At 40.5% G+C, this 13,670-nt stretch overlaps 1 long non-coding RNA gene across 1 annotated transcript in view; it reads right to left on the reverse strand.

The window, feature by feature from the left end:
* LOC133235664 (uncharacterized) overlaps positions 1–13,670 on the reverse strand; it is a 93,184-nt gene that overhangs the window by 39,323 nt on the left and 40,191 nt on the right. The window contains exon 2 of the long non-coding RNA XR_009732614.1: positions 6,137–6,241. This is a non-coding gene — a long non-coding RNA (uncharacterized LOC133235664). The remainder of the gene's footprint in view (positions 1–6,136; positions 6,242–13,670) is intronic.

Here is a 13,670-nt window from a genome sequence, read left to right on the forward strand (position 1 = left end):
TTACTGAAAACAATCAATAAGTCCCTACTAGGTATGAGTCGATATATATCAAGTCAAAAGTACACTATTACTTTGAAGCCAATATGTTTTACCAAACACATGGAGAATTTACATTAAAACAAGCCACTGACATTTCCAATCTATTTTTTGGCAGTATAACGTACAATTCAAGCAAAATCCTGTGTCTTACTAAATCGCCCAGTAAAAACTGCATTTAGCCAACTTTTAAGAAAATAATATCTTATTTCATTTGTTTCCAAAAGTCTCCTCAGATTAAATTAGGCCACCAGCTTACCCCAAAGCATCCCTTTTTTCTCCCTTTAACTTTCAATAAACATGGAGGCATAGGAAGAGAAAAGGGATATTCTAGACACAGACATTAAGGATATGTGCCCTGTGGTGACTTTGAGAGAAAGGATCCCCTGGAGAAGAAAATGGCAACCTACTCCAGTATTCTTGCCTGGGACATCCATGGGATTCCCTGGGAAATGAATCCATAGTATTCATGCCTGGGAAATCCTATGGATAGAGGAGCCTGGCAAACTACAGTCTATGGTTCACAAAAAGTCATTCACGGCTGAGCACACCACCCCCCCCACACACACACACACGGTACCATTTTACTCAGCTTGAGAGACTAAAAGCAAACAAACAAACAAAAAACAGAAGGACATAAAGCTGTGGAAGCAACTTTGACAGAAAATAGAACTAAATGAAAAGGCTCTGATAATGTGTTAGAATTCATTGTAAAATTATAGGCTGGGTTGTTTGTTTGAAAATGCTTTATTTGATATTCCAACAAAAAAATAGAGCCTGCATCATCTGATAATTCTCTGAGGAAGATAATCTTGACAATTGTGTAAAAGAATGATCAGATAAGGTAGAAGAGAGAGAGAAATACCGGTTATGAGCCTAGTAAAATATTTTAGGTAACTATTTCCTTAAAAATGTGTTTGAAGGAAATCTAATTTCATAGAATTTTACTACATTTTGCAAGAGGAAAAATTAACATTTCTGTAGCTACAATTCTCTTGTGCAAAACCAGACCTAAATAAAGTAAAACATATTTCCTCACTACAGGATATCTAATAAGCTAATAGACACAACAAATATCAAGGAAGAGCTAATGGCATGAAGCATGCCCCAAAATGGTATGACTGCGGCAATCCCCTGCAAAGAAATATCTGCAGAATTATTGTTAATAAATTCCTATTTTGCAATAGGTTGGTCTCTGCGATAAGGACCTCACTGGTTGCTATAGAGAGTACATTCTGGGGACTTTTCTGGTGCTCCAGTGGTTGAGATTCTGAGCTTCCACTGCAGGGGGCCTGGTCAGGGATCTGGTCAAGGATTTAAAGTCTCACATGCTACAGGGCATGGCCAAAATATACTTAAAAATTGATTTAAAAAATATGGACTCTGTGGGAGAGGGAGAGGGTGGGAAGATTTGGGAGAATGGCATTGAAACATGTAAAATAGCATGTATGAAACGAGATGCCAATCCAGGTTCGATGCACGATACTGGATGCTTGGGGCTAGTGCACTGGGACGACCCAGAGGGATGATATGGGGAGGGAGGAGGGAGAAGGGTTCAGGATGGGGAACACATGTATACCTGTGGTGGATTCATTTTGATATTTGGCAAAACTAATACAATTATGTAAAGTTTAAAAATAAAATAAAATTTAAAAAAATAATACAACATTGTAAATCAACTATACTAAACAATAAAATAAACTTTTTAAAAAAGAAAAAAATCCATGATAAACAAACAAGACCAAATTTTTTTAAAAAATAAAGAAAAAAAAAGTACATTGTGTGTTGCTGACTTTTGTGACTTCAGTTTCTAAAAATCTGGCATAAATTGTATCCTCCAGAGATATTTATTGAATGAAATTGACAGAAGGATCTAAACCAGAAAGATATATAAATGAGAACAGGATTGGAAAAAATCCAGCTTGCATTTGCCTTGTTCTCTGCATGACATTCGGAGAAGGCAATGGCACCCCACTCCAGTACTCCAGCCTGGAAAATCCCATGGACAGAGGAGCCTGGAAGGCTGCAGTCATGGGGTCGCTGAGGGTCGGACATGACTGAGAGACTTCACTTTCACTTTTCACTTTCATGCCTTGGAGAAGGAAATGGCAACCCACTCCAGTGTTCTTGCCTGGAGAATCCCAGGGATGGGGGAGCCTGGTGGGCTGCAGTCTCTGGGTTGCACAGAGTCAGACATGACTGAAGTGACTTAGCAGCAGCAGCAGCAGAGAGTATGATACTTGAGCATGTTAAACAAGGTAATACTCTTGAAGTTCTTTGCTGTGTCTTCAATGAATGGATTATAGGCAATTATGTTTCAATAAATAGAACTAGAGACATTCCAGAATCAGTTTTGGCCTGGAAAAAATAAAAAAGTATAAATGTCTTCTCAACAGGGTGATTAGATGCTAAAAATCATCAATGTGGTGAAAAACAAAACCAAACATTTTAGGTTCAGGAAGAAGAGGTTTAGTCTGAAATCTCTGGTTAGTTTCAATATACAGTCAGTGTTGACAAAATCATTTAACTGCTATGAAAAACCTATCAGTCTTTGTTGGCTAGGTAATTTATTAAATACACCTTCTCATAAAATCCTTAGAAGAATCCTATGAATTATTGTGTTCACAATTGTTTCAGCCAGCTATGATGTTTTAGAGAAACAAAAATGCATGTTTATTTTCTGTGACCAGAACAATTCCAATTTTGATAGTGAATGAGAAGCCCACATACAAAGTACATTTGGGAGAGTAGTAATTCACTGTGGTTGCAGTAGAGATTTTGAGGGAGAGTGTGGGAAGAGATATGGATGTAAGAAGAACACAGAGTATTGAATCTGGATAGATTGTAACCATATTGTGAAGGCAGTAGAAGCCAGGTTCAGGAATGTGCACTTACTCTTTCAAAGAAGTCATAGCTATTGAGTGATTCTGAACTAGATGAAAACAATATGGGAGTGATTTTCTTTTGAAGACTGAATCCGATCATGGTTGTTTGTAGGTGACCTTTGATCAGATCAACTAGATATGCTTCCCAGCTCCATGTCGAAATTGTAACACTAAGTTCAAGAGTTTTTCTTCCCCTTAGCATTTGGCACATTCTGCAATTTTCTTTTAGAAACAAACTAACCCAAGTTAGTGTTCAAAGCACTGTGCCCTGGAGCTAGGTTACCAGCCTGCCACTCACTAGCTATGTGGCCTTATTTAAGTTAGTTAACCCTCAACACAAATTTTTTTCATCAGTAAAATAGGATGTTGCTTCTTCCCTTTTAAGGGAAGGTAAAATTAGCTAACAGAGGCAGAGTGCCTGGCAAAAAGGTAAACGCTCAAAATAGCTAGCTGGAATGTGTATAACTATTATTGCAATCCTGAAATATTTCTAGTCAACCTGTCATATTTTCACAAGACTTCCTCTTGCAAAGATTTATCTTCCAAATATAATTGTCCCTTAATATTCACTGGAGATTGGTTCCAGGACCCCACCCCCTGCACATTCCAAAGACTGCAGATGCTCAAATTTGTTTTATGAAACAAAGAAGTACAGGATTATCTATATCCACAGATTCCACATCTGCAGACTTAATCAATTGGAGAGCTATTCCCATGGATACAGAGAGTTGATTATAGTCTCTTGGATTTGAACTTTATCTCTATGACCTTGTTCTCATAGATACTATTTTAAAAGGACATACATTTCCATATGCAGAATCTAGAAAAATGGTGCAGATGAACCTATTTACAGGGCAGGAATAGAGATGCTGATGTAGAGAATTAATGTGTTGACACAGGGAGGGAAGGGAAGGGAAGGTTGGATAAATTGGGAGAATGGGATTGTCATACATACACTGTGCATGTGTGCATGCTAAGTCACTTTAGTTCTGTCTGACTCTTTGTGACCCTATGGACTGTAGCCAGCCAGGCTCCACTGTCCTCCTCTGTCTCTGCCAGGATTCTCCAGGCAGAATACTGGAGAAGGTTTCCAGGAGCTCCTCCAGGGATCTTCCCAACCCAGGAATTGAACCTGCATCTCTTATGTCTCCTGCACTGGCAGGTGGGTTCTTTACCACGGGCCCCACATGGGAAGCCCCATATATACACTACCATGTGTAAAATAGGTAACTAGTGAGAAGCTGCTGTATAACATAGGGAGCTTAGCTTAGTGTTCTGTGATGACTTAGAAAGGTAGTATGAGAGGATGGAAGGAAGGTCCAAGAGGGAAGGGATATATGTATGCATATGTTTGATTTATTTCATCATGCAGCAGAAACTAACAACACTGTAAGATAACTACACCCCAATTAAAAAAAAGAGATATAAATTCCCAGAAAGATCACAATTACTAAGCTTTACAAATTTTTAAATTGTAACTTAAATATTTTTGTGGTGTTTTGCTTTCCTTTTTCTCAGTATCTGTCCCTTCTGTTATGGGCACACATTTTATCAAATTACTATCATTTCTGTCTAACACGCTAGTAAAGTAATGCTCAAAATTCTGCAAGCCAGGCTTCAGCAATACATGAACTGTGAACTTCCAGATGTTCAAGCTGGTTTTAGAAAAGGCAGAGGAACCAGAGATCAAATTGCCAACATCCTCTGGAACATCAAAAAAGCAAGAAATTTCCAGAAAAACATCTATTTCCACTTTATTGACTATGCCAAAGCCTTTGACTGTGTGGATCACAATAAACTGTGGAAAATTCTGAAAGGGATGGGAAGACCAGACCACCTGACCTGCCTCTTGAGAAACATATGCAGGTCAGGAAGCAACAGTTAAAGTGGACATGGAACAACAGACTGGTTCCAAATAGGAAAAGGAGTACATCAAAGCTGTATATTGTCACCCTGCTTATTTTACTTCTATGCAGAGTACATCATGAGAAATGCTGGGCTGGAAGAAACACAAGCTGGAATCAAGATTGCCGGGAGAAATATCAATAATCTCAGATAGGCAGATGACACCACCCTTACGGCAGAAAGTGAAGAGGAACTCAAAAGCCTCTTGATGAAAGTGAAAGTGGACAGTGAAAAAGTTGGCTTAAAGCTCAACATTCAGAAAACTAAGATCATGGCATCTCGTCCCATCACTTCATGGGAAATAGATGGGGAAACAGTGGAAACAGTGTCAGACTTTATTTTTGGGGGCTCCAAAATCACTGCAGATGGTGACTGCAGCCATGAAATTAAAAGACTCTCCTTGGAAGCAAAGTTATGACCAACCTAGATAGCATATTGAAAAGCAGAGACATTACTTTGCCAACAAACGTGTCTAGTCAAGGCTATGGTTTTTCCAGTGGTCATGTATGGATGTAAGAGTTGGACTGTGAAGAAGGCTGAGCGCCAAAGAATTGATGCTTTTGAACTGTGGTGTTGGAGAAGACTCTTGAGAGTCCCTTGGACTGCAAGGAGATCCAACCAGTCCATTCTGAAGGAGATCAGCCCTGGGATTTCTTTGGAAGGAATGATGCTAAAGCTGAAATTCCAGTACTTTGGCCACCTCATGCGAAGAGTTGACTCATTGGAAAAGCCTCTTATGCTGGGAGGGATTGGGGCCAGGAGCAGAAGGGGCCGACAGAGGATGAGATGGCTGGATGGCATCACCATCTCGATGGACATGAGTTTGAATGAACGCTGGGTGTTGGTGATGGATAGGGAGGCCTGGTGTGCTGCAGTTCATGGGGTTGCAAAGACTTGGACACAACTGAGCGACTGAACTGAACTGACTGTCTCAGAGCTTCAGAAATGTGCTAGTTTAGGAAACTAACTTAGCGGTAATACCCCTAGGGCTTGTGACAAAGCACAATAACTATAACACAATCTTTAATTTCTAACCCTAAAGCCGAAAACTGCAATTTGACTATTTCTCTGTATCAGAGGCACAGTATTTGCAACAGCCCTCTTTGCTATTTTCACCCTGCCATTCCATATTACCATAACCAGAAATCACATCAGGTCTGCAGGAATATTGTTTCTGTTGTAACATCTCAACTTCCTTGCTCTGCTTTAACCTGAAAGTAGGACAGGGAGCAGAATTCTCTGGGTAATTGCCTTTCAAATTGTGTGTTCTCTTCCAGAATTAGGGTTGCCAACTAAAGAATACTGCTTACCCCCCAGCTCTACAAGGATGAAGTCACTGGCCTCTGCAGTTGCTGGCCTTCAATACCTCTTGAAAGAAGTTCAGGGCAGAGATCAGGAATGAGGCATTCTGTGCTCTGGGAAAAAGTAGCAGAGAAGACCTTCAGAAAGTTAAATATTTTTTGAAAAAGAAAATTGTATGAACCCAGTTTCTTGCTCTTATTTTCAGAAAAACACTGCAATCATTAATGATGTCTGCTCCTCGTGACTTTCTACCAAGATGTCTACTTGAGTGCATGTATCCCCCCCTTATCAAAATAATATATTCATTGACCTCTCCCACTGCTTCTTTGGAGAAGATCCTCAGAGGTTTCTGAGAGGCTGGCTCCCAGACTATTGTTCTCAGTAAGTCTCAAATAAAATCAAATTCACAACTCCCATATTGTGCTTTTTTTTTTTTTTTCAGATGACAAGGTCAATGAAAAAGTGAGCTGGGCCAGGGATTAATAGTCAACAGAACTGCATGGCTTTCCATATGTACCTGGAAGTGCCAAAATAAGCTTTCATTTGAATGATTTTGAATAGAAATATAAATTAAAAAGTGCTTAAAGTAAATAAGTACCCTCACCTTAATGAACATATTTCACTCTTTTCCTAAAGAGACTTGTTGTCCCTAGAAATATCTCTTACTCTTGTCTGTCTGAGTCTGTTGATGGACTCAGCTATCCAGGCTTGTTTGCCTCAGACTAAATGCTATACTATTGATTTAAAGTCCCTGGGTCTGCTTTTTATTTGTTTATTTGATCTCTCTGCTTATTAGATTTTTCTTTTAGCTTCGCCCTTTTTCTCTTATATCTGGGCTGCTAAGCAGTCCTGTTTACCCCACATACATCCCCACTGCATATTTTAACTTGTGCTTCTAATAAATTATTCTATAAGGTGGGAAATTCAGCAACCACCTCCTGTGAGCTATAACAGACAGGGGAAAAAAGTCTCTGTGTAAAGGCTTGAGAATTATTTTATTTTATTTTTATTTATTTATTTTGAGTAATAGCTGTTTCCTTCTTATACTCATCTTTGTGATTCAATTCCCACTGTCTCCCACCTGGACAGTTGAGACCGCCTCCCAGCTGATCTCTCCATCTCACTTTCTTCTCTGCAATTCTTTCCTAACAAGACTGATAATTGCAATATGATCATGGTGCTTTTCTACATAAAATCTTTTGGAGGCTTTCCACTGATAAACAATAAAATCCAAGCTCTCTGCATGACATTTAAGCTCCTACAAGCTCCGTCTCCTTTCTACCTTGCAGATTTATATCTGCCTCACTAGAAACTCATATGCACTAGAAACACTGAAAAGTGTTAGCTTTTCCTTAAAATATATGAAGGCTTGCCTCATCTCTAAGCCCTCAAGTGCAATATAATCTCTGTCTAGAATATTTCTCCTTTTCCTCCACTGGCTTGACATCTAGGTGTTATTGAGAACACAGCTTGGGGTTTCCTGTCTGTGCATTTGTGATTTTGTGATTTAATTGCCATTTTACTCATTCTCCTCTCCTGGGCCTTAGGCTTCCTGAAGGCAGACGCTGTACCTGGCAGAGGGAAGCTCTGACCTGCATAGTAGGACCCCAGGGGTCCTTCAGGCTCACATGTGCCTCCCACTAGATTTGGGTTGAAAATTCTCAGTCCTGTGAGGCTTCTCTGGACCTCCACACCTCTGCATGATATACAAACACTTCCTTATGGGTAAAGGTGTGTCACCAGGTTCATGCACCTAAGGGGCTCCAGGTATTTTTTTTTTTTCCTTTGTTTCTGTCAAGCTTTCATATCTATGGAAGATGTTGTCAACTGTTGGTGAGCCTCTCTCTCATAAACTTAGATCTTTTTTTTTTTTTATTTTTATTTTTAAACTTTACAAATTGTATTAGTTTTGCCAAATATCAAAATGAATCCACCACAGGTATACATGTGTTCCCCATCCTGAACCCTCCTCCCTCCTCCCTCCCCATACCATCCCTCTGGGTCGTCCCAGTGCACTAACCCCAAGCATCCAGTATCGTGCATCGAACCTGGACTGGCAACTCTTTTCATACATGATATTATACATGTTTCAATGCCATTCTCCAAAATCTTCCCACCCTCTCCCTCTGCAACAGAGTCCATAAGACTGTTCTATACATCAGTGTCTCTTTTGCTGTCTCATACACAGGGTTATTGTTAGCATCTTTCTAAATTCCATATATATGCGTTAGTATACTGTATTGGTGTTTTTCTTTCTGGCTTACTTCACTCTGTATAATAGGCTCCAGTTTCATCCACCTCATTAGAACTGATTCAAATGTATTCTTTTTAATGGCTGAGTAATACTCCATTGTGTATATGTACCAACTTAGATCTTCTTAAGAGGAGGAAATTTGTTTGATTTTACTTTTTTATTATCTGGGTTACAGTGTTACCTATCAGTTCAGTTCATTTCAGTCACTCAGTCATGTCCAACTCTTTGCTACCCCATGAACTGCAGCACACCAGGCCTCCTTGTCCATCACCAACACCTGGAGTTCACTCAGACTCAGTCTATCGAGTCGGTGATGCCATCCAGCCATCTCACACTCTGTCGTACCCTTCTCCCCCTGCCCCCAGTCCCTCCCAGCATCAGAGTTTTTCCAATGAGTCAACTCTTCGCATGGGGTGGCCAAAGTATTGGAGTTTCAGCTTTAGCATCATTCCTTCCAAAGAACACCCAGGACCTATCCCTTTTAGAATGGACTGGGTGGATCTCCTTGCAGTCCAAGGGACTCTCAAGAGTCTTGTCCAACACCACAGTTCAAAAGCATCAATTCTTCAGCACTCACCTTTCTTCACAGTCCAACTCTCACATGCATACATGACTACTGGAAAAACCATAGCCTTGACTAGACGGACCTTTGTTGGCAAAGTAATGTCTCTGCTTTTGAATATGCTATCTAGGTTGGTCATAACTCCTGCATAGTGAGCCTTGAACTCCTGAATCATAATCTCTCAGAATCTACCCCAGGAATTGGACACTTCTAGAAATTTTCCGAGTGACTCTGATAATCAACAATTGGCATATATATTAAAAAGTGACCGTGTGTTTTCCTCTTGTATCCATCATTTATTTGTGCTGCAACATTATTGAACAACTGGCCATTTATTATGTCAGAGGCTGTGGCTGTATGAGTGAATGAAGCAGGAATGTTCTTGAACTCTTAAAGCTCACAGTCCAAAAATTTAAAAACATGTTACACTTATTCTTACACAGTGAGATAAATGCCAAGAAAAGCATAATCAAGGCATCAATTTGACAATCAAAGGGGAAGATCTGATGGGGGGAAAGACTGAGGGTAGGAGGAGAAGGGGATGACAGAGGACAAGACAGTAGAAGGGCATCACTGACTCAATGGACATCAGTTTGAGCAACTCCAACAGATGGGGAAGGACAGGAGAACTGGTATTGCTGCAGTCCGTGGGGTGAAAAGAGTTGGACATGACTGAGCGATGGAACAAAAACAACCAGGGAAGATCTACCTGTAAGGTCAGACTTGACTGACACAATTGCATCAACTATGGGATTAACAGGAGTTTTTTCATTTTTTTTTTTCTTTTAGCAAAGTTAAGAGCATACATAAAGAAGACTGAGCAGCAGTGAGAAATGATGCTTTCAAACTGTGGTGCTGAAGACTCTTGAGAGTTCCTTGGACAGCAAGGATTTCAATCAAATAAATCCTAAAGGATATCAAACCCTGAAAATTCATTGGAAGGACTGATGCTGAAGTTGAAACTACAATATTTTGGCCACTTGATGTGAAGGGCCGACTCATTAGAAAAGACTCTGATGTGAAAGTTTGAGGGCATGAGAAGAAGGGGATGACAGAAGATGAAATAGTTGGATGGCATTATGACTCAACGGAGATGACTTCGAGCAAGCTCCAGGATGTAGTGAAGGACAGAGAAGTCTGGCATGAAGGAGAGTGAACCCTGAAGTCCATATAGTCTCAAAGAGTCAGACAAGATTTAGGAATTGAACAACAGCAATAAATAGCATCAGTTCAGTTCAGTCTCTTGGTTGTGTCTGACTCTTGGTGACCCCATGGACTACAGAAGGCCAGGCTTCCCTGTCCATTGCCATCTCTCACATCTATACATGACTACTGGAAAAACCATAGCCTTGAATAGACAGACATTTTTTGGCAAAGCAATGTCTCTGCTTTTTGATATGCAGTCTAGGTTGGTCATAAGCTTTTCTTCCAAGGAGCAAGCATCTTTTAAATTCATGGCTTCAGTCACCATCTGCAGTGATTTTGGAGCCCAAAAATAAAGTCTGTTACTGTTTTCATTGTTTCCCCATCTATTTGACATGAAGTTATGCGACTGAATGCCATGATCTTAGTTTTCTGAATGTTGAGTTTTAAGCTGACTTTTTCACTCTCCTTTTTCACTTTCATCAAGAGGCTCTTTAGTTTTCCCTTGCTTTCTGCCATAAGGTTGGTGTCATGTGCATATATGAGATTACTGATATTTTTCCTGGAAATCTTGATTCCAGCTTGTGCTTCATATAGCCCAGCATTGTGCAAGATGTATTCTGCATATAAGTTAAATAAGCTGGGTAACAATATACAACCTTGATGTAGTCCTTTCCCGATTTGGAACCAGTCTGTTGTTCCATGTCCATTCTAACTGTTGCTTTTTGACCTGCATACAGATTTCTCAGGAGGAATTTAAAGTGGTCTGGTATTCCCATCTCTTTAAGAAATGTCCACAGTTTGTTGTGATCCACACAGTCAAAGGACTTGGTGTAGTTAAAAAGTAGAAGTAGATGTTTTTTTCTGAAACTCTCTTGCTTTTTCAATGATTCAAGGGATGTTGACAATTTGATCTTTGGTTCCTCTGCCTTTTCTAAGTCCAGCTTGAACATCTCTGGAAGTTCACAGTTCACATACTGTTGAAGCCTGGCTTGGAGAATTTTGAGCATTACTTTGCTAACATGTGAGATGAGTGCAATTGTGTGGCAGTTTGAACATTCTTTGGTGTTATCTTTCTTTGGGATTGGAATGAAAACTGACCTTTTCCAGTCCTGTGGCCAGTGCTGAGTTTTCCAAATTTGCTGGCATATTGAGTAGCACTTTCAAGGCATCATCTTTTACAACTTGAAATAGCTAAACTGGAATCCCATCACCTCCAGTCTAGCTTGCTCATAGTGATGCTTCCTAAGGCTCACTTGTCTTTGCATTACATAATGTCTGGCTCTAGGTGAGTGATCACACCATCGTGGTTATCTGCATCATGAATGTCTTTCCTGTATAGTTGCTCTGTGTATTCTTGCCACCTCTTTTTAATATCTTCTGGTTCTGTTAGGTCCATAGCATTTCTGTCCTTTATTGTGCCCATCTTTCCATGAAATATTTCCTTGGTTACTGTAATTTTCTTGAAGCAATGTCTAGTCTTTCCCATTCTATTGTTTTCCTCTATTTCTTTGCATTGATGTGAGGAAGGCTTTCTTATCTCTCCTTGCTATTCTTTGGAACTCTACATTCAAATGGGTGTATCTATCCTTTTCTCCTTTGCCTTTAGCTTCTCTTCTTTTCTCCACTATTTGTAAGGCCTCCTCAGACAACCATTTTGCCTTTTTGCATTTCTTTTTCTTGGGGATGGTGTTGATCACTGCCTCATGTACAATGTCATGATCCTCCCTCGCTAGTTCTTCAGGCACTCTATCAGATCTAGTCCCTTGAATCTGTTTGTCACTTCCACTGTATATTTGAATGGGATTGAATAGTCTAGTGGTTTTCCTTGTTTTCTTCAATTTAAGTCTGAATTTTGCAATAAGGGATTCACGATCTGAGTCACAGTCAGTTCCCGGCCTTGTTTTTGCTGACTGTATAGAGCTTCTCCATCTTTGGCTGCAAAGAATATAATCAGTCTGATTTCAATATTGACCATCTGGTGATATCCATGTATACTGTCTTCTCTTGTGTTGTTGGAAGATGCTGTTATGACTGATGCATTCTCTTGGGAAAACTCTGTTAGCCTTTGTCCTGCTTCATTCTGTAGTCCAAGGCCAAATTTGTGTGTTACTTCCTACTTTTGCATTCCATTCCCCTATAATGAAAAGGACATCTTTTTTTGGTGTTAATTCTAGAAAGTCTTGTAGACATTCTGTCATTTTTGAGACTGCACCCAAGAACTGTATTTCAGACTCTTTTGTTGACTGTAAGGGCTAGTCCATTTCTTCTAATGGCTTCTTGCCCATAGTAGTATATATAATGGTCATCTGAAATCAGTTCACCCATTCCAGTCCATTTTAGTTCACTGATTCCTAAGCTGTCGATGTTCACTCTTGCCATCTCCTATTTGACCCGTTCCAATTTGCCTTGATTCATGGACCTAACATTCCAGGTTCCTATGCAATATTGTTCTTTATAGCATCAGACTTTACTTCCATCACCATTCACATCCACAACTAGGTATTCTTTTTTTATTTGGCTCTGTCTCTTCATTCTTTCTGGAGTTATTTCCCCACTCTTCTCCTGTACTATATTGGGCACCTACTGACCTGGGAAGTTCATCTTTCAGTGTCCTATCTTTTTGCCTTTTCATACTGTTCATGGGGTTCTCAAGGCAAGAATACTGAAATGGTTTTCCATTCCCTTCTCCAGTTGACCATATTTTGTCAGAACTCTCCACCACGATGTATCTGTCTTGGGTGGCCCTACATGGCATGGCTTGTAGTTTCATTGACTTAGACAAGGCTATGGTCCATGGGATCAGTATGGTTAGTTTTCTGTGATTGTGCTTATCATTCTGTCTGTCCTCTGATGGATAAGGATAAAAGGCTTATGGAAGCTTCCTGATGGGAGAGACTGACTGAGGAGGAAACTGGGTCTTGTTCTGATAAGTGGGGCCATTCTCAGTAAAACTTTAGCCTAATTTTTTGTTGATGGGCAGGGCTGTGTTCCCTCCCTGTTGTTTGACCTGAGTCCAAACTATAGTGGAGTTACTGAAGATAATGGTGACCTCCTTCAAAAGATCACATGCAGGCACTGCTGCACTCAGTGCCCCCGACCCTGCAGCAGGCCTTTGCTGACCCACACCTCTGCCAGAGACTCCTGGACGCTCATGGCCAATTTTGGGACAGTCTCTTGTGGGGTCACTGCTCCTTTCTCCTGGGTCCTGGTGTGCATAAGGTTTCGTTTGTGCCCTCCAAGAGTCTATTTCCCCAGTCTTGTGTAAGTTCTGAAAACTCTATTTTGGGGTTAATGGTGCAACCTCCTCCAATAGGGCTAATGACACAACCTGTTCTACTGCACCCAGATCCCCCGCCCCTGGGACAGGCCACTGCCAACCCTTACCTCTGCAGGAAACACTCAAGCATTCAAGGTTAGGTCTGGCACAGTCTCTGTGGGGTCTCCTGGTGCACACAAGATTTTGTTTGAGCATCTCTGGAGGGCATGAGGTTTGATTCTTTCACCCCTCCTCCAGTCTTGCTGTGACTTCTCCTTTGTCCTTGAACATTGGATATCTCTTTTTGGTGGGACACAACATTCT

The sequence above is a fragment of the Bos javanicus genome, chromosome 2, assembly GCF_032452875.1.
Source record: "Bos javanicus breed banteng chromosome 2, ARS-OSU_banteng_1.0, whole genome shotgun sequence".
Lineage (NCBI taxonomy): Eukaryota > Metazoa > Chordata > Mammalia > Artiodactyla > Bovidae > Bos > Bos javanicus.